Below are 20,871 nucleotides of genomic sequence, written 5' to 3' on the forward strand. Positions count from 1 at the left end.
AGCAAAAAAAGTGAAGGACCTTAATATTTTGATATAAGACAGCTTATATTTTTCTTGGAAATATGTCCTTCTAACGATGGATTGGTGTTTAGAGAAGTAAAGTCAACTTTAAGGGGATGGGCACAACCTTGGTCTTTGTAAGTTGGCTTTCCCACGTTGTATATTGCAGTGAAGCCTACTCATAACCCCGATGGCGGTGTCGTCGTGCATGTGTCGCGGGAGACTACGCACAGTAATTTGAACGCTGATGGGCACGTTCACAACCTGGCCTTCGATACCAAACTGGCCTCCACCGTGTCACCTCTGTGCCGTTTACTCACTGGCTTCGCTTGTCAGCCACCTTCGCAGAGGGGAATGACTCGCAAGTTTTTCGCAAGAACAAATCCAGCGTAAGTAATTTTGCGAGTACGTGCCCAGGCTCACGAGTCGTTACTCAACGGCAAAAGCACTCTAATTTTCACAGACTTCCCTCGAAGTTCCCAAACTTCCTTCAGGGCTCTAGTCGTGATCCTCACGAATATCACTGAGTTGCGCAAGACGCCGTTTTACAAAGAATAACGACCGGAACGGACTGCTGCGCATTTTGGTGGCTCGCATATGTACTGACGCGACACAAATGTTGCTATATACTCTCGGTAGGGCTATGGTGTGAGGACATCGTTTTCAGCCCATCTGTATTTTCATCCAAAGCGCAAATCGCGTGGCATGCATGCATTTGAGACAAATTTCCAGCGCGGGCCACGCCTTTATCGCCCCGATGGCGACACAGCACATCGCGTCCGATATTTGTTTTCCGCTAAATCAAGGACACGCCGTGGTTATACTAATTTCGTCTGCGATAACGGTGCATCGCGCTATCCTAAAACGGACACGCCTTTTCGTACAGCGGGGCAACGCCCACACCGAAAATACCTCCAGAAACGCATTTCCGTAGTTTCCGCTTATTTCACGGGAGGCTCGATCGACGATCGACTGCGCGCGTTGCTTAAGCCCGTAGTTCCTGTTACGTACGCGCTCTGCGGAAAAACATACAACTGTACCCGCATTCGGGGTCCATTGTTCTTTTCCCGCCAGAGACTTGGCGCTCGCCTGAGCGGCGTGCCGTAATAGACAACCGCCGCGTCTTCGACGCAGAGAGACGCCCAACGCACACGCACGCACAAACACGAGTGCCTGTACCGGTCCATTTGGGTCCCTCGGTATATACTATACAAGGGAGTGCTGCGCTTACACACGCACGTACTGCTGTGTGGCCGACCGACGAGGGCCTCGTTCACTCTTTCGCCTCGTGCTGTTCTTCTTCGTTGCCCTTGCGAGCGGTGCTCCAGCAGCGCTATTCGTCACGGCTACGGAAAACAAGGCGTGACAGCTGTATGGGAAGCATCCATCGCAGCACCCCCCTCATCCGACGGTGGCTCCCCAAACTCGGTCGCTGTTCCGGCCTATAGGACTACGCCCGTTGCTTCCACGGCCTTCTTGCATCGAGATTTTTTTTGCGCGTTTCGCTCCGCTATCTCGTGTGCGTTTGCGCGTGAGACGATTACATGTAAGACTGCGTGCATTACGGTCTTCCTTCGCGCTACCTGCGTACCCTTTAAACGAGGTCTCTTTATTGGGGAAGGAGTTATTGTAGGAGAAGAAAGATGCAGCTAACTTGTGCAGCCCGAAAGGAAGCACGGCTGAGCGTCACGGGGAAAGAGAATGAAAGAATGTAAGATCGAAGTTATAGGAGTTGTGAACCGACGGTTAGAAAGCCGGTCGTTCGAAGCACTCTTTGACGTCCGCTAGCCGTATTGGCTAATGGCATGTTCCGAATTAAGACTGGCTATAGACAAGACCCTTGCGGATGACTTGAGCGTGAGAGCTCTTTGTGAGTAAAAGCTCAGTTTAAGTAAGGACTGATAAAGGTGCTCTTTGTGCTGTCTAATGAACCGGAAGTGGACTAAAATTGTAGGAACGCAGGGTTAGCGCGAGTACTCGAGAACAGTGGCCAGATTAAGATGCCCATAATCTTGACTGACTTAACTGTACCTTTACGAACAATGCTCGGGTAAAGAGTTTTTTTTATGCTAATGCTAACTCAGTTTCTTTCTCATAGTCGAGAGTGTCTTTCTTATTATATAGAAACTGCCTTTCGTCTCGTCCGACTGCCATGGTTTTAAAAGCTGGCCTCACGTTTGTGCAGCAAACCGATTAACTACCCATGGGTTCTCCAAAATGCTGCATTGTTGTAACGCGTAATGTTGTTGTACGTTATATATATTTTTTTACTGTCACATGATAAACCATCTCAATGAGTATGCTATCGTGATCGTTGTATGCTGTTATTAAATAGTTCTACACATTGCTACTAACCCACCCATTTCTTCCCGTATGTTTCCCATGTTGCCCATGCTCATAACAGAAACAAGTACTATACCGTTTCTGTTGAATTGCGCCACTCTTGGTACTCGCTGTACACCTCAAAAAATGAAATATTAAGATATACAAGTATTACGGCGCACACGCAAACAACACCTATCAAGGACCCGCAAGAAGCTGATACTAGTGTGGTCAAATAAGATAAACAAATAAAGGAAGTCCTTTCCCAACAGCCCTACCGTGCCGGAGGCGCGCAGCATTTAGAGTGCACACACACATAGGCGTGCGCAGGGTTCCACTAAAGGGGGGTGGAGGGGGGCAAAGGTTCGTCGCAGCCCCCCCCCCCTCCCGATTACGTCAATGTATGGTGCTTACATTGCGCCCCCCTCCGAGTCACAGCGCCCCCCCCTCCCTATAATGTCAATGTGTAGGGCTGACTTTGCGCCCCCCCTCTTAGGTGATTAGGGCCCCAGGCCCCACGTGCGCACCCCTATGCACACACATGCATTCCTTCAATCGCGGCGCCACTTTCGAAACCACCACGGGAACCTCGCATAACTACGTCGTCATGACAACATGGCTGACGGTAAATAAGCTGGTTTGGTCTCTGCTTCGCATCGTCGTACGAGGCGCTATTTGTTGAAAACAGCGGCGCCGCCGAAAGGGAGATGTTCCAGCCTCCCCTGCTGATCCTTGTCTTCCGGTGTTTACTTCTCCGCGTGCATGCACCAACCCGGAAGAGCGTTTTAAAAAAAATATTCCTTCGGCAAGCATGTTCGCCGACACATACAGGACTCAGCGTACCGATCGTTTACTGATGTGGAAATCTACTAAGTGCCCTGCCCTCGTTTACGTGGTTTATTTTCCTCAGGCTCGTAACCAATGTTGTTCTCAAGCAGGCAGATCGAGCTGAGCTCGTGGCGTGTTGCAAAGTATAGTCTCTTGAGTTCTTTGAGAAGGACGAGCAGGCAAACACAATTTTGACCAACTATTAAGCGTGGTGTCGTTGAGGGATCGCGATTAATCGTTTCATGCCTCCGGGTCTTCGTGGAAGCAAGTAATATGCTGGTGCTCTATTTACTGAATGCTTTTGAGGCTCGAACTTTGAAAACAGCCTGTCTTCTCAAGTAGGCCTGCATAGCTGAAGCTATCATTTTACTCACAATGCAGCCAAGGGCCCTCGTACGAGGGTGTTAAACAAGGCGCAATACACACACACATATATACACACAAAAGTTGAAAACACGACCGGCGCTTGAAATATAACTATAATAATAAATATATGCATAAAATGTTAGATATCTAAAACATAAATTTTAAACATCTTTATAGCAGAAATATGAGATGTAATTCCAATATGAAGTTTAGATATGAATATTATTAGAGAATAAATACATACTAGCGGTGCACAGATGCAGTAATATATTGAAAAGACAACGTACTGATACAAAATACGTTAATCTGTATATTAGTCACCGCACAAAAATATTAGTACAGCGACCGTTCCGGCCAATGGTCGCTTGTGCTAATCGTTTTACGCGGCGATTATATATATCAAAGCAGGTAGTAATATCCAATTTACTAGTTCGAACCGTCTTGATGCAACAAAATTTGAAAAAAAAAATATCTGGGGTTTTAGGTGCCAGAACTAGTGGAGGGCTCCGCGTATATAGTAAGTGAGTGTGTAAAAAAAAAAAAAACGCGAGAAGACGAGAAACATCCTTGCGGGCAACGCCATGTGATATTTTCGAGTGTATGCCGGAGAAAAGCACAAATACTGCACATGCGACCCTGCAGTAGTCTGTTTTTAGAACATTGTCCATTCGTTGGTCATTGTCCGTACGCGTTTCAACGCAGCTTTAATGGACACTTTCAAGAAGCTGAGTCGCGGACAGGGAACATATAGCTAATTGACAAAGCCGCGAAGATGAATTCGCAGTCGTGGGGTCATTCGCATGACGTTTTTAGGCCGGTGTTTCTGACGCAGCTGAAGTTCAAACTCGCAAGTCAACAGCCCGCTGCCCCGCGATGACGCTCGTATTGAGGAATGCTCACTCGCACCGAAGTCTAAGATGCAGCGAAGGTCACCATACTATCAAGTTTTAAAAACCTTAACAACGAACGAACTCGCATTATTTCGCGGAAAACAGGCCTCAAAAAATTTATGAACCGAGAAAGAGAAGCGCAAAGAAAAGGCATAGGTAGGTTAGCAAAGGTTGCATCTAATTTGCATATCTTGTTTTTTTACATAACATCTGGAGATAGTGTACGAAGTCTTTTTTTTCTTTTTCTTTTTCATGTAGTTCATTAACGACTTCTCCGTTTCGTCTTTATCTCTTTGCCTTTCGCTATCCATGTTTTTGATCGCAGCGAGTGCCATATCGCTTACGGAAGCTATAGCTTTTCAGCGAAGGCGCTATGGCACGCAGCACTTACACCCAGAACGAGAGACGGCCGCGTCATCTCACCTCGAATCCGGAGTGCTAGCGCGTGCCTTTTTCGCTTTTCTTTCGTTCTTTTATTATCGCGTTGGAGGAAATGCGCACTTACTAGAGGTGAGTACATCGGAGAGACCGCCGGGCACCGAGAAATAACACTCAAGAGGTCCCACGTACGGCGCGAAGCTTGGTGCGAGGAAGATCGTCTACCTTTATGTAGCATTGGAAAGATAAGTTTGCAGAAGGCCGGATGCCGACTTGTCGACTCGAGCACTTGGCCCAGAAAGGACGTAGTCAAATAAACATACACGAAATAAATAAATAAATAAATAAATAAATAAATAAATAAATAAATAAATAAATAAATAAATAAATAAATAAATAAACTGTCCATATCGGTCAAGTCGCACGCACTGCACGCGGGAAGTTGGCATTTGAGAAACGGTGTATGCACTTATCATCGTAGCGTGCGGCACGCTACGCTGTTTATGCAGGTAAATACAATCATATTAAGTAGCGCTGGCGTTGCGATGTCGTAGAATGTAGCGAGCAATTTGTATGGAAAAAATATTAAAGATATCTGCGTGCTTTGTTAGAAATGGCATGCTACGCATCTTCGCAGGGGAAGCGTGAATAACTTTCTTCGCTTTCTCTTCGTTTTGTTTATTATACTTGCGCTGTCCATTCCTGTAATGGAACCGCCGCGGTGGCCCTGTGTGGTTACGAATCTCGGCTGCTGACCCGAAAGACGGGGGTTCAATCCCGATCGCGGTGGTCACATTTTTCTATGGAGGCTAAATTCTGGAGGCCCGTGCACTGTGCGATTTCAGTGCACGTTAAAGAACCTTAGGTTGTCGAAATTTCCCGGAGCACTCCGCTACGGCGTCTCTCGTAGCTTTAGTCGCCTTGGTATGTTAAACTTCATAAACCAAACAATCACTCACGTACTTTCAGTTTACTAATGTTGTTTGACTTTTAATGCTACAGCGATTAGCGTTTTTAGAAAGCGGAAATACGTTACTTGACTCGATAATTTATGCATACTGCACCAGTCGTGCTGCCGATATCTGCATCCACCACGTGCATTCCTCACAGCGTATAACATAACTGTCAAGGCGTGTACGTGTTACGCGTTGAGTTTCGAGCGCGCCTTTTCTGATGATATCCCTTCATTCTTTTCTTGCAAAGTGCATGTTACACTACTGCTGAATGTTATATTTAATACCCGCTCCTGATAAGGCATGATATTCAAGCTGGAAGTACTTGATATTATGAAATATGAAAACCATTTTCTTTCTGAGGTGAGGCAAACCTTATTAGATTAACATAGAAAAGGCGAGACGAGACCGGTTGTAGTCTTTAGTCTACTTAAACGGGTCTGATCCCGTCATGTACACACTACTGCTTGCAAGCCAGAACTTCAAGTAACAAACAAACAAACAAGCAAACAAACAAACAAACAAACAAACAAACAAACAAACAAACAAACAAACAAACAAACAAACAAACAAACAAACAAACAAACAAACAAACAAACAAACAAACAAAAGAACGAACGAACAAACAAACAAACAAAGAAGGAAAGAAACAAAAAAATTGTATTACTGTGCGTACTCTAAATACATGCATTTTAAGATGCATTAGTTACTAGTTTTTCGTCGTTGAAATCAAAATACTTAATGTCGCTCTTTGCTACTTTTCTAAGATATAACTGGCCTTGAATGCACTTTCGCACATTTTTGAGATGCAAACTCGTCTAAACTTATGCTAATATTTTTTTAATCAAGTTATACGATATACGCGAGCGACTTCGTGGCGAAGATATTTTAGTTGGCGTGTAAGGGCAACATCGGGGTAATTTACAGTAAAAAAAGGGTAGATAGAGTAATTAACAAGGGAAAGGCCATACGGTCAACCTAGAAACGCCCGACTCCCCAAAAAGTGCATCTCAAGAAATGGAGCAGCGTTTTTCTGACATCCTTCACCGCATTTGCACGAAACCACCGGTTCAATATATGAGTGTACTTACTACAACAACGTAAGATAGATAGAAGTCTACATATGTAAAATATTGTTACGCACGAACTCTAGGTAAGCGCTAAACACTGATACCGTATTTTTGTTTAGAATTTCGGCAGCCTCTTACCTGACTACCAGCTGCATATGTAGAAGCCGTACTTCTTAGTTGGGAGTCGCTATCAACACTCCATCTAAAATGAACAAGCTGGAACATTCTGCCCGAGAGTTAGCGCTTCGGCTGATCTAAGGAAACTTAGGCAATTTTATATGCTTCCTTTTGTTCCAAGACAAACATGTTAATTTTCATGGCTCTAATAATACTTGTTGGGATTTAACGTCGCAAAACCACGATATGATTATGAGAGCCGCCGCAGTGGAGGGCGCGGGAAATTTTGACCACCCTGTGTCCTTTAACGTGCACCTAAATCTAAGTACACGGGCCTCAGACATTTTCACCTCCATCGAAAATGTAGCCGCCGCGGCCTGGACTTGATCCCGCGACCTTCGGGTCAGCAGTCGAGCGCCATAACCATTAGACCACCGTGGCGGGTTTTTATAGCCCTGCACGGTTTAGTTATCGTCGTAGTCTACGAAGGGCGAGAAAATTGAAAATTCTGTCATTAGAGATTCTGCTATCTTAAAAGTGCAGCCAAGAACACGAAGCTGCCTACTAAAAAAATATAGAAAGAAAGAGCTTACGAAAGCCTCTCAAACCTGCCAATAGGAATGGAAGTGGGAGATGAAACAACTTCTAAGGGCAAACATAAACGCTAAGAACTTCAGAGAAGATTTCATTTCGACATATTCAAATTATTCTAGGGTGAGTGTTTCAGCTGCAAGAAGCGTGAGTCGTCTTTTAGCTGTCCGCCGCAAGTTTGAGTTCGCCCCATATTGCCTAAAACTCGCTGACGCAAGAAGGTAATAACTGGCATTCTGTGATAGATGGGACGCTATTACGAAGATCCGCAGCTGTCTATCATTGGGTTGGCATAATACATAGTGTATATTGGTCATCCGAGCACAGCACACGCAGTATCGCATGCCTTTACGCATCAAGCTTTATCGCATCGCCAGAAGCATAGAATCGAGGGTTGTTTTTTTTCTGTTGGCCCGCGAGAGCACGGTTTCGCAACGGTCGTTTTCGATAGCCGACTTTTGCTCGAGAAGCCGACCAGAATGAAGGAGGCAAATCAATATCTAGGACTTGTAGTACATTCGGACGAATGGAGGCCGTATACGTAACACAAAGCCGGAGCTGTATAGGCTATTATGTATAGCGCGCTTGCAGCATACGCAGCTGCTAGATCCTCGCGCAATATCGAGAGAAGCTACAGCATCTCCAGATAACATTGCAGATAGTTCGTGTCATTTATTCATAGCGCCCGCTTTGTTATCTCATCCGCAGCGCAGGCAGGCGCGGAACAGCTGGAGCCGTGAAAAGAGCTGGAAACGGACAAGTTCTGATACTTTCCTTAACTCTTTTATGAGATAGTACTTTGACTCTTTTTTTGTGAATCCTCACTAGCCACGCATATGACTCTCTTCAAAGAGTCAACGTGTACCCTCTTTGAAGAGCGTTATACTGTCGTCGGGGAGTCGTGGGACGCGAGAGAGAGTCAATTTGTCTGCTTAAAGAGAGTCATATATAAAGTTCAAATCAGGACTCTCCGAAAGGAGTTTCTTTCCTTGTGCGCTGGTGAGCTTGGTTTGTTTCGGGAAGACCGTAAACCGCTGAAACCTAGTGTGAGACACCCCCGCCCCCTCCCAATAATTTTAACGCGATAGCGTTAAAGAGCTCGTTTCGCAGAAATTCCGGTCTCGGCGTCGTTGCTTGTGAGTGAAAAATCAGCGTTGGCCGTGAACACAAATTCAATATAGATGCAAATAAAGAAATGAAAATCTTTGCTTCGAGTGAGAATCGAACCCTGCACTTCTGCGTGTCAAGCAGGTGTTCTACCAAAGAGCCACGGCCGTGGTCGAAATTGCTTCGAAAAAACAAACAAAAAAACATACTAATATTATATAGTGCGAGAAGCGTCATTAACACATGTAATATTGCGTGGCAGAAGCCTACAATCACACCAGGCGTCAAAACATGTGAAGTGCGTGGTTGGTTTTAAGCACCCACTATTTACAGAGCACACCGGCATAATTAATTATCACTATCGACAACAGCATCAACAACGTGTGCAGCTGCTCAGGGGCGCGCGTTACCTCACGGACGCGTAGTGGGTACTTCGCCAACTCGCAAACGGAAGAATTATGTCGTGGTGGGCACTACGCAACTGTACTTGCAGTAGGTATTCTAGGATAGTTTGAAAGGGCCGATTTACACGCACAGAGGTTCCTTGCCTTGCGGCACGGTTGAGGTGTCCACCGAGAACCGAAGCTAGGCTAGCGATTGGGAAGGCGATACGAACACGTTCCGATTACGCTATCGCGTTCTACTCTTGAAGGCGAAGCTCGAGCGTCCTCCATGTTTTCCTTTTCTAGCATGAAACATCGAAGTGTGTCAATGAAGACAAGCAAAACGCCCCAAGAAATGCGTCGCCAGAGGGCTCACACTTACACGAACACATACAGGTGTTATCATCAATGAACTTATGCTGGTTGCATTGCTTAGGGCTCAGAATGACCTGGTATAGAGTGCCTGGGGTGTTTATAGAAAGCATGAAATATTAGTGTCAGTAATATCAGCGAGAAGTATTCTCCTTTCTTTTTTTTATACCGTGACCAGCTTGTTGCACTTCTTCAGTGATGTGCTGTTCTTTTTTTTTGTAATCATTTTCCAATAGTCATAATGCTGCGTATCAAATTCATTAGTTCTGTTCAGCGGCGAAAAGAAAAAAGCAACAAAAACAAATACTCGAACATTAACTTTCAAACAAGCTCTACACTCAGCTTAATTTTTGGCCGTATTTTACTTCGTAGGACAGTTTGACAATAGATACAACCACTTAACTGAAGGAACGCCTGTTCCACGTACCGCATTCTGTTCGCACTGGCAATGTAGTGCTTTCAGCAGTGTTATAATACCAGTGGAAAATACATACTTGACTTGCACAATAGCTTCTATTCGATGAATAAATTATTCTTATGAAGAGGTGTCTGCCATACCTATGTGAAAAGAGTACACCTTCGTGAAAGCTACTCCTAACCACAGGCGGCACAGTAAAGTAGCATCACGGCGGGGGAGGTGCGATGGAACTTGGAGCTTTCTCAATGGGTCTAGTTCATGCAGGCGACGGTTCCAGACACTGGGGTCACTCAACCAAGTTTGCGTCATGGTGTCAGCGAACGAGCGCAGACCCCTTGCAGCGTCTGTCCTCGACAAGGGTATTGGGGTTGTCTGGGCATCCTCGTGGGCGGACCGAGCAGCATTATCAGCGAGGTTGTTACCCACAACACCACAATGTACATTGGAAAAAAGCCATTGGAACACAACGTAATGTCCCTTCGATAACGCTTGGTGAAGAGCTTCTCTCATTTCGTTCACTAACTGCTCGTGTACCCTTCGTCCTAATGCTGATTGCAGACTCTGAAGGGATAACTTAGAGTCGCAAAAGACAGCCCACTTTTGAGGCAATAGCAACGGAACGTTAGAACATCTACTGTGTTTCTGTGGACGTTTCGTGAACGAACGAAACGTTCTGCGCGATGCGCTGAACAAGTTAGACGACAGACCGTTTTCCGGAGAGAAGATCCTCGGATCATGGCCCTACGGGCATCGCAGGCCAGCAAAACGGCGCGAGCATTACTGCTGTTTTTAAAATCGACCGGCTTAAACGACCGCTTGTAGGCATTCAATGGACAGGTGCATATGTACCCTGACAGTGCCTTCTTCCCTCTTCTTTCTTTCTTTTAATCCCTTCATCCCTTCCCCCCAGCGTAGGGTAGCAAACCGGACGCGCGTCTGGTTAACCTCCCTGCCTTTCCTTCATTTCCTTCCTCCTCCTCCATTCTTATGAAGAAACGCACACTGTTTGACTAAACGTACAATAAATATACATTTGACCTTTATCTACCTGCACTGACTCGCAAGAAAATGCACGAAGCATATTTTAATCACTTTTGCTTCAACAAAGTATCAGCGCCTCTGCATAAATTTACGTAAATTTAAGCTAACAGCTTTCTCTTGAAATTCTAGGTTTGGAAGAGAAATTTTTGAAATGGGCTGCTGTTTTATTAGTTTGCCACGGTTTCCCAAATATAACCTCGCTCAGCAACCGAGCGCCGTGGTGGACAGGCAAGAGACGCCTACACTTGTCATCACGTAACTATTCCAAAGTAAAAAAGTTTTTTTTTTTTTGAGTTAACCTTCCCGAGAAACGCCACTTCGTTAGTGCTCAGGTCACGAGCGCGGGTCAGAAATTTATGGGGCGCTCGGCGTCTCTCTCGGAATACGGCACCCCGCACCCGCTCTGTGTACGCCAAGCGAACGTGCTGTAATTAATTAAGGACCGATACCGTTTAATAGTTTTCTGTAAATGTTGACTCGAAGTAGCGAAATGTGGTACGCTGCAGCAACCGGAACTTAGTTTCTTGTTAATGTATGATGCTTAGGAGATGTTCGTACCAATGGGTGGCCCTAACTACTGCTTTTCATGAGAAACGCAACATAATAAATGTGACAGACGACACTAGTAAACTTACACCAAGTCACACTAAAACATAATCATCTCGTGTCAATCTGTCAAACGCTGCAGTCTTGAAGGCACGTATTAAGGAGAAAAGGAACCGTAGTTCTGCTGCAATGGAATATTGCGTTCGGCCTCGCTATGCTGGACAAGCCATTGCTAGGCACGAATAGTGGAACGCAGCTGGGAATCTTGGCGATCACAACCTAGACTCTTCCAAACGTACCGAATTCTCTAACACGAAGAAACGTAGTCGCAGCAGCGCAAATCCTCCTGTTGCGATTCTACGCTTCTGCCACGCAGTATTACACGCGTTAAGGATACTCCTTCCACTACACGACATTCATGTAATGTTTTCTGCCGAAGCAGTTTCAAGCAGTGGCGTGGCTCTGTGGTAGAACACCTGCTTGCCACGCGTCTGCGTGTCAAGCAGACACGTGCCTGGGTTCGATTCTCACTCGAACCGAAGTTTCTTATTATGTATTTTATTTGCATATTTCTCGATTTAGCGCGATAACGTTAAATAGCTCATTTCGCAGAAATTCCGGTGTCGGTGTCGTTGGTCGTGACCGAAAAATCATCATATTTCACGAATGCGACCACGCAGACAACTTTTGAGAATAGGATATACACCGAAGGCCCTCCGCGACTCCGATAAATTTGCTGATGAGTTTTCTTTCGAACCTATTGCGTCTCTTTTAACGTTTAATGAACGCATAACACCGTTATGTTGTGTGCAATGTGGATAATGGGACATCGTATGCATTCAGGAACCATGCCACTATGTTATATACGAAGAGACCTTGAACAACGGCCATAGTGTGGGCTGGAACATTTTGAGCAACTATTACAGCTAGTATTTTAAGTGTTTCCTCTGTGCAGCCAGAAAAACAGTCGATCTTGTAGGCGAGACAATGGGGCACCAACAGAAATCCACATAAATAAACTACTTCTGCATGTCTGGAGCTATAAAAGCACATATAATTTTATTTGAACTGTGTTACTGAATGCTGCAGTTAAGCAATGCTACTGTTAAGCCGTATCTTTAATGTGTTTTAGAACATATTAAAAACAGTAGAAGTCCTGGAGTCAAACAGCGTTTTTTTTCTGCCTTACGCGTCTCACATCCTCGTGTACAAGCAAACAGCTTTGACCTCAGCACTCCTCGAAATCTCATGTTTTCTGATGTACAGCACGAAAATCCTCTTCAGTGCATAGAAGCATGTCGTGCGTACATATAGCGGCGCAACAACACATTCATATCGTAATCTGCAATCTATTAAAACTTGCCAAAGAAAAGTTCAATAATCCCGCGTTAATCGTATCGTGTGGCCAGTCATACGGGATTGGTGCCAATTTCATGAGAATTCCCGCGAAGTACATATGCAAGCGCGATGAATTATTGGACCGCGAATAGGAACGCTTTCGGCAGCGTATGCTGTTTCAAGACCGCAAGCCTCGTATTGCGTTTGTTCGAAACGAGTCTCGGGCTTAAAGGATTTAAGAGAAGCAGGAAGAAGTGATAAGGGTGATGTGCCGCCTATATTTGCCAGTTTCACGCCGTACTCCGAAGAATCCAGCGCGTGTGATGCGGAAAAGTGCCGCCTCTGTGCGGCGTACGCCGCAATTTTTGGCACGAGCGCAACTGCTTTACGTTTTGCAGTGGTATCACGCGCGACTTACATGTTGCGGATATCGGAAATTCCCTTCTTGTTTCTCGTCACGCATTTAGGCGGCACTGATCAAAACAGAGATCCCCGTTTGCCATATATCCTGGCCAGATTTCTCGAACATGAACGAACATACACGGAAGGTCGATAAGACACGTTTTTGTTATCCTTGTTTTCTGGTTACAGCGCTCACGTACAGTTTTAACATTACGAGCCAATAACATTTACGTCTTTCTCTCTCTCGGTTATTGCATTTACCAGAAACATAAATGCATGCACATAATTATAGAAAAAAACACTGTTTTCGTCAGAGGGCCTACCTTTCTTCGAGCGAAGCTCCGCAGCGAACTTGCTGGACACTCCGTGAAACCGCAATGCACGTCTCAAAAAAAAAAAAAAATTCTTGAATAGAGGAGCACGGTTCTCCGTGAAATCAGCAACGCGCGCCGCAAGAAGCAAACTGCGAATGCGCCTCTCAGTTTCCGTCCAGGAGATCCTCTCAATCTCGCTCGCACCTTGTGTAACACGCGGAGGAGATCGACCACACGGAGAGAACGAAACGCACCGATCCACCGCGCGGCGTTTCCCGAAGTAACGCACTCGAGTTCCCGCGGGAGTTACCGTCGCGAGCAGCGCTCTCAGACGCGCCGCGTCTCCAACGCGCGAAGGAAGAATCCGAGAAAGCGTAACAAAATTAAATGGGTGAGCGCGAAACGTAAAAAAAAATATCAAAATAAAAGAGGGCGTACCGTATAGCAAGCCGAGAGTGGGGAAAACTGCCCCTGCCTGCGACGCCTCTCCTACCAACGTGCCGGGTGCTGCAGCAGAGGGTGAGCGCGTCCGCGTACGGTTCTTCTTCTCACTGCTGCGATGACAAAGGAACCTCCTCGCCTTCCTTTCTCACCATCTTCGCGCTCGCCGGAGACGGAGACCTCGACACCGTCGCAGTCGTCGCCGCCGTATAGCACGGTCCAGACGCAGTAGGTACGACGGGGGCTGTGCACACAAGGTACACGCGCGAGTATGTATGCACATTCCTTTCGACGCCGTCCTCAGTCGCCTTAGCGTTACGAAAGCGTTATCCTCTCTCGCCACCGGCTCGTCACCTCGATGGGCGAGAGAGCGCGTATGTCGAGCCGCCTTCGCGGAAGGGGCGAGAAGATGACGGGAAGATGTGGCGTCGCTGTTCGGAAAGAGGAGGCTGCGTGTGCAATAAGTACATACAGCGAAGAAACGGCAGAAAAACCGGTGAAGGCGGCTTTGGAGAAGCTTAGGTTTGTTTGAAGCTAACGTAACCGGAAGCAGACCGACAGAGATGAAGAGACAGATATCGATATTGCAGCAGATACTTATTTTTTTTTTCAGACAAAGAGCTATGCTGGGATATCACTTATCAATAGAATGATACCTCTGTAGATAGATAGACAGAGGCTTGTCATTTCTGGACAGAAAACCGATGAAGTCTGAACTTGTCGTGGAGGTGCGTGTTTGCTAATTTTAAAGATGATAGCCCTAACGCAGGAAGTTGTGGCGGACATAGATAGATAGATAGATAGATAGATAGATAGATAGATAGATAGATAGATAGATAGATAGATAGATAGATAGATAGATAGATAGATAGATAGATAGATAGATAGATAGATAGATACATAGATACATAGATAGATAGATAGATAGATAGATAGATAGATAGATAGATAGATAGATAGATAGATAGATAGATAGATAGATAGATAGATAGATAGATAGATAGATAGATAGATAACGGGATTTACTCATTATACTATAGACTGACATTCCTTCGTAGATGCTATGGTGACGAAATTGTGATCATCATTCACTAGCACGGTAGTCACCACGTATTGTTCGAAATGACTGGTTTCGAAGTGTAGCGAGGGTATGAGCGGCGCGTATAGGAACTGCTCGTCCCCTCGCGAACGGCACGTAGAGGTGGACAAATTTTGACAGGTGTGAAAAATTTCGTAATATTACAAATGCTGCAAACAAAGAAAAAAATAAGCACACTAATAAAGAGGAGTAAAAGAGGACAACAAGAACTAAAAAGAACGACTGGGAACTTTTTCTTGCGAAATCAAATTCAGAGCGCATTAAACGAAGTGAAGAAACATAGAAAGAAGGAGGACAAAGCGAGGAATCCGGGATAGGCGGGTGCAAGATGCGGCATGTATGAAGAAAATGACGCCGACCTCTCGCAATATTCATCGAGAAGGTCATGCGAAGTTTCACGGAGCGTAAAAAAAGAAAGTTCTACACACGGCAAAAGTGGCCGGCGAGGTGAGGTCGTGGGGCCGACGCTCTCTCGACGTGCTCCGGGAACGATTGCGAATGCGCAGTCGAGTCACACCGAGCGCGAAATTAGTCGGCGACAAATTGTTTAGGGTGCATGGCCGCACGTACCTCGCGTAAAAAAAATCTGAAAGGAAAAGAAGAACGAGTAAAAAGAAAAGATGGCTTCCAAAACGACGCCATATGGTGAGAGCTCGAACCTATAAAACAGCTTTGAGGAAACAACTTCGTATCCTTGCGGAATTCCCGGAATGCCCATAAATTTAAAACGGCTACGCGTACCTCTATATACATTTGCCTTTTATACTTGTACATTGTCGCGCATCTATGCCTCCTTTCGCTGGCGTAGCCAGGCTGGGCGCTTGGGAGGGTTCAGACCTCCCCCCCCCCCGCACCCGAAAATTTTCAATTTTGCATGCATATATATATATATATATATATATATATATATATATATATATATATATATATATATATATATATATATATATACGCACACATACAAACACACGCACGAACATACGTAAGGTGTGGTATAACCCCTCCCCTCCCTCCCCGAAGGAAATTCGTGGCTACGTTCCGGCCTCCTTTGGTAACTTCGGCGTGCTTATATTAAAAGAAAAAAAAACAAAAAGAACGGCAGACTTATTCCATCGTCCCCCTTAATACATTCGCGTGCAGTACCTTCGAGACGTGAACGCCATTTTCGCCTATTTCCTAGGTTAATTTCCATTTCGTTAAACACTTATAAAGATATACAAACAAAACAGCGCGAGCAAGTAAATTTGAAACAAACTCGCGTAATGTAATGTAGGCGAGTTGGGAATTTCGTTCAAAAGTGTACTTGTCGACCCGGTTGGCCGCGTAGGGAGGATAGGTTAACGGCATTAACTCTTCGCAGCGGGAGCAGGCATTGCGCACGCGGCCATTTCTTTATCGTTGGCGCCCGGGATAATTGCGTCAGGTGCGGCGCCGAGACAGGGCCCCGTTGAATGCACGCCCTTTCACTGCGGCGCGCTAGGCTAGAAAAGGGAGAATGCAAGGATGTCGCTAAGCGGTTTAGGGACCTCTCCCCGAATAACAAAAAGAAGTTCACGTGGCGCTAATGCAGGTAAGGGATTGCGCGATCAGGAATTAAGTAAAATGGCAACAATGCGCCAAAATATTGAAAAGAAAGGAGGCGCGTATTCAGTGCGACGCGGGACGACATTTTGACATCTTACGGCACTTCGCTGCGTGGAAGTTTCGGAGCAGAGAGGGGTTATTGCTTTCTGGCGGCGGGTTCAGAAAGCGAAGCGATATGAACGCAGGAAAGGTAGGTACGTGAAAGTTAATTCAGAAATGTTCATTCTTTCGTATAAAATGTATTGTGAATATAGCGTTATACAACCCGCGTCACAAAGGGCGTCGTCCTTGTCCCGTTAAATGGCCGTGATGAGCTTCACGCAGGTTCGCCTCTCAAAGAACGCAATTTCGCAATCTTTCATGCCTGAGGCCTGAGCGTCGATTGTCTAAGGAAGCAAGAAAAAGAAGATTAAACCAAGCAAGAAAACAACGCGACCAGCAGCTGTTGCAGAATCGGTGAGTCACTTCATTTTCTTTTTCTCAGGTAAGGTGAGGCAATTATATGTGCGCTAGCAATCTACATATAGGCTGAACTGTCGTTACTTTATGACGCTTGATGTTAGACAACGCTTCAATTGCGCCCGATATTATATTGAGAAGACATCGAGCAGAGTTGCTGGAAGACGCACAAGCACATCTATCTATCTATCTATCTATCTATCTATCTATCTATCTATCTATCTATCTATCTATCTATCTATCTATCTATCTATCTATCTATCTATCTATCTATCTATCTATCTATCTATCTATCTATCTATCTATCTATCTATCTATCTATCTATCTATCTATCTATCTATCTATCTGTCTGTCTGTCTGTCTGTCTGTCTGTCTGTCTGTCTGTCTGTCTGTCTGTCTGTCTGTCTGTCTGTCTAGTATGTATGTATGTATGTATGTATGTATGTATGTATGTATGTATGTATGTATGTATGTATGTATGTATGTATGTATGTATGTATGTATGTATGTATGTATGTATGTGTATGTATGTATGTATGTATGTATGTGTGTGTATGTATGTGTGTTCTCTATATTTGTCACTATAGCTACGTAAATACGGCACATTCGTGCGAACCGATGCACAGCTGTCGGCACAAATAGCTTAGTTGGGCAACTGTGTCGCTAATTTTAGGCCGCTCAAGTTCTCAGCTTTACGCTTGCAGTAAAAGTGAAACGCGAGCATCACAGGGATTGCTGAAAGCGCCGAGCTCGACTGCTCGTATTTCGAAAGAGAAGCCGCTATTCAGTTCACATAGAAAGGACATCTCATATGGCTTCGGACGTTGGTGCCACCTCTAATGTTAGTCAGAGTGAACGGTTTCAAGGCTTTGTTCACTGTATGCCTCGAGTACTGCAACACATAACCTGACACTGTCAGCCTCCGAGTAGTTGACATTTCTAATCAACGGCATACAGTTACATATCGCTTCGTGCGCTAGGCTTCCAGAAGGAAAAAGCGAACATGCTTAGCGATTTCGTTATTCCTGGCGCAGTCGTTATCCTTATTGTTTACACGTACGTTTTTATTCCCTTTGGTCGTTATGGTCACGATATTTGTGGTCGTTGTTACACATTCATCGCCGTATTAGCATATTCGTGTGGCATTAAAATCTAGCTCTCGGAATATCGCCGTGTTCTGTTCTAATGCTACTGGAACTCTACTGATCACGTTTACAGGCACGAACTTCAGGTCAGGTTAGCGCCCGCGAATGCCTTGATAGGGAAATGGCTATCGATGCGCTTCAAATGCGAATTGTTGTACCCGTGAGCGCGCTCCTTGCACAGGCTGAAAAATGACTTTGATCGAGCAAACAAATATTGCGGCCGGTTCTGGCTGCCTGTGTCGACTGTCTCACTCACTGAATGCTTCCCCAAACAAGTGTATTCATCTTGCAATTTCTGACGCTTGTCTTTGCAGCAGCATAGTTCGTTTTATCAAAAGGGGGGAAATTTACAAATGGTCAGGAGCCGTTGCCCTATCGTGAAAAGAGGGGCGAAATAATCTCGGCGTGTCTGACGTATTAGTTTTTTTTCTTTCTTTCTTTCTTTCTTTCTTTCTTTCTTTCTTTCTTTCTTTCTTTCTTTCTTTCTTTCTTTCTTTCTTTCTTTCTTTCTTTCTTTCTTTCTTTCTTTCTTTCTTTCTTTCACATTGCGCAATGCTCCCACCAAATTGTTTTCTTCCTAAATGCCGGGAATCGGGCCTTCATCCGCGTGCTTATTAGCGCGACACTTCAGTTGCTACAGGCAACAACGACGACCATATCCAGGCAACAATGGAATGCGGCAGCGTGAAATGACAAGTCACCTAGATAAGAGATCAGATTGCCGTATCAGAAACGGCTTATTCCCGACAAGCCCACGATCGAGACAGCGTCACTTAATTGGGAAAACGGCGCATACAAATACGCAGTGCGACCTGAGCGCCTTCGCGAGCCGCATTTCTGTACGCTCGCCGGCGCCGGGTTTTTTTTTTCGCGTGCGAAGCCGAAATCTGTGAGTTATAAAAGTTTCGCTTAAAAAGAAGCCCCGCATTGGTTCCCACATTGTTATTATATGCTCAGCGAGCAAAATGAAATAGTGCCTCAAAGCAGAGACGGCGTAGCCCCAAGCCACGTTGCGGCAAATATTCCACCAGCGACCCAATGCTGACCGTGAGCGCTTCATCGAACTCGGAACTTTCCAAGTTCCCGTTCTTTCATTGCCAACATTTTCGCAGATATGCCAGCGTCTCCATGCGTCGGTGTACGGATCTCGGGAAATTAAACTCGACAGTCGGACCCACGTGGCGGCTCCTGGTTTATTTGCACCACCGCTGAGCACTGGGTCATCGCCTAGCCTTCAAACGCTGCCACAATGCGGGGCCGAAGGTGTCGCTTTAATTGTATACACCGTCATGGGCTAGCTCGGCATCCCGGGCGCTCACCTTTGGCGCAAAAGAGCGCCGGCAGCCATGCGGGCCAATTATCGCGTTTGAACTGCTGAACACTGCATAAGTCGCGCACGTATTTATGCCTCGTAGTCTCGTGATCGCTTTCTTTTTTTTTTTTAACTGCAAAGCCCACCGCACGAGGTCGACCTTTCGCGTCCGGCCGTAAGGTGTTTACTGTGCAGTGACGTAGTGCGAACTGTATAATATGGTTACTTTCGACTACTTTCGGCTACTCTACGGCTAATCGTGCTTTTTGATACGCTGCTGGCTAATGTCAGTTGCTGCATGTCAGTGTATTTCACAACGTCGAAATGCACATAGGGTCTGTAAAAATGCCTAATTTCCGGCCGGAATCCACTGATATTTTTCTTTTATTTTAAGCTTTCCTCATTCGCCCAGCAGTTGAAGCATTCTTTTGCTCGAAACGAGGTTGGTGGTTTGGTTGCCGTCAGCCGTAAAAAAGCCGCATATGAATAGCGGATACAGAATCTGAAAAAAAAGAAAAACGTTCGTAGATGCCTTAAGCACGCGTTACGGAACCTCAGGAAGAGTTAGTATCAGCCTGACACAGTATATAACATTTACAGCGTCTCTCATGTTCCAGGGTGCGTCTGGAACGCCGAATCCAATTAGTTATTACGTATTTATGGACTTCTATGTGTGCTTGTGGTTCAACTGTGTGCGCTATGGCCCCGAAAAATTACTTCTAAAAGCACTGACAGACCGTTGAGTATATACTGCTGGGAACAGACAAAAACAGAAATGTGAAGATTCGAACGATTAGGCCCGAGCAACAGCATTGGATGTGAGGTACATAGTTTGCAACCTCCGCTGCTAAATGCTCCAGGCTGTAGTTTGCGCTACAGAGAACCGTCGCTACAACGCGAAGAAAATACGAGGGTAAGACTCATTGCGCTGTGGCGGAGATGGGAAGCTACAATAACATCCTTCGTATGAAATACGCCCGCACTTAAGCACGCGCAGGCATCTTCCCCTCTAGGTTGCCCGAGAAACAAGGAGAGCCTGGCATACACTTAATGTTTCGTAATTTTACCGAGGGAAGTTTTAGCGCCCCAAGTTTCATTTTCAAGAGTGCCCCCAAGCTCAAGCTACAAAAATTGCCCAGAAGGAGTCGTAAAAGCTCACGTGATCTCACCTCGCCATCGTGTTTCTGTATATACATACGCATCAGCAATAAACACAAGTTCAAGGTAAAAAAGCCGGGCCAGCAGCCGCTGCTCTTACGCAAGGCGCCGGTTCGAAGTGCTGCTTGGAGGACTTCGTAAAAAACGCTTCGCGAACGCCAGAGTAATGGGTTAGTATAGAATGAGAGTAAAGTGAGCGTCAGAAGTAAAATAAAAAAAAAGATTTTCGCAGACAT

The 20,871-nt window shown here is 45.5% G+C and overlaps 1 protein-coding gene and 1 long non-coding RNA gene across 5 annotated transcripts in view; one reads left to right on the plus strand and one right to left on the minus strand.

Moving 5' to 3' along the window:
• The window catches only part of LOC119383178 (alpha-2C adrenergic receptor), a 313,876-nt gene that overhangs the window by 20,535 nt on the left and 272,470 nt on the right, over positions 1–20,871 (minus strand). Inside the window, exon 1 of one of the 3 annotated variants that reach the window (XM_037651214.2) lies at positions 13,875–13,986. The exons of 1 other annotated variant lie outside the window; for it this stretch is intronic. The gene's annotated coding sequence lies outside the window, so the exon portion shown is untranslated. Of the gene's footprint in view, positions 1–13,445; positions 13,528–13,874; positions 13,987–20,871 lie in introns of those variants that run through there. One more of the 3 variants, XM_037651213.2, reaches the window with a different exon arrangement.
• The window catches only part of LOC119383179 (uncharacterized), a 149,225-nt gene that overhangs the window by 18,084 nt on the left and 110,270 nt on the right, over positions 1–20,871 (plus strand). The window lies entirely within an intron of this gene.

The sequence above is a fragment of the Rhipicephalus sanguineus genome, chromosome 2, assembly GCF_013339695.2.
Source record: "Rhipicephalus sanguineus isolate Rsan-2018 chromosome 2, BIME_Rsan_1.4, whole genome shotgun sequence".
NCBI lineage: Eukaryota > Metazoa > Arthropoda > Arachnida > Ixodida > Ixodidae > Rhipicephalus > Rhipicephalus sanguineus.